This window comes from Rhagoletis pomonella, unplaced genomic scaffold (genome assembly GCF_013731165.1).
Source record: "Rhagoletis pomonella isolate Grant_MI unplaced genomic scaffold, Rhpom_1.0 Rhpom_scaffold_00005, whole genome shotgun sequence".
NCBI classification, from domain to species: domain Eukaryota; kingdom Metazoa; phylum Arthropoda; class Insecta; order Diptera; family Tephritidae; genus Rhagoletis; species Rhagoletis pomonella.
In genome coordinates this window covers 8,177,593-8,178,612 of record NW_023458559.1, presented here as the reverse complement: position 1 = coordinate 8,178,612, position 1,020 = coordinate 8,177,593, and positions in this window count along the sequence as shown.

Sequence of the window (1,020 nt, the reverse complement as noted above, 5' to 3'; positions counted from 1 at the left end):
ATGGTTTTACTATGGGCGGATGACAAATTTTCGGGTGAATTTTTTTTTCAGGCGAAACTCAGGATAAGGCAGATTTATTTTACAATATTTCGAATTTCAAACTCATCTTCCATGGAATTGTAGTGCTCATATTTCATTTTTCCCACTGGGCAATTCGAGACCCGAAATATTAAATTCCGCCAGCGATGAGCTAGAGAAAACTCACTGAAGATTAACTACAGCTTCACACGCCACCCCCGTCGCACCATACCAAGCTCATACATTTGTGTGTGCATTATGGATGTTTCGAATGTCATGCTTGATCATTTGATGCGAATGCGAATGTCGAATGCATATATTCGCAGCATACCTGGTGTGCATAATCACGCGAGTAATGACGTAGCTGCGCAAACGGTTTCTTGTGATCTACATATCGTCGTCTCAGAAAACGGATGTCGAATGTTACAAAACACGGTTTTGAGAAAATTGACTTTGAAGTTTAAGGTCGAATTAATCCGAAACTGTACGGTAGATTTTTGTAACTTTTGAAGGAGACGTAGTTGGTGTTATTAGTTTTGATTTTCCATATTTTTACATTTAATATCTCTTAACGTTAATGAGAAAATTTACTTTTCATTCCGTATACATTTGTCGTAAGTAGCGTTTACTCACCACTTTGTTTTGTCCACAGAACATACGACAATAGTAAAGTATCTATTTCAACGACGATGGTATAATTTGATGAAAAAAACAGACATATTTATTAAATAATGATTACTTATTAGAAAAAACATAACAAAAACATAATCATGTATTTAATAAAAAAAATCTGTACATCTCTTATGCTGTAAATATGTTACGAACATACGTTTTCTTTATATAAAAACAAAAAACAATACTTAAATTCAGTCTTCTGTACATTTTTATCTCTTTCATTTCATTGGAGACTCAGTGCAAGCTAAAATTTAAAAATTTTAAATTTTAAAATTAGTTGCTTAGTTTAATTTTCAATTTTAATTGTATCGTTATAGTAGAGGACCA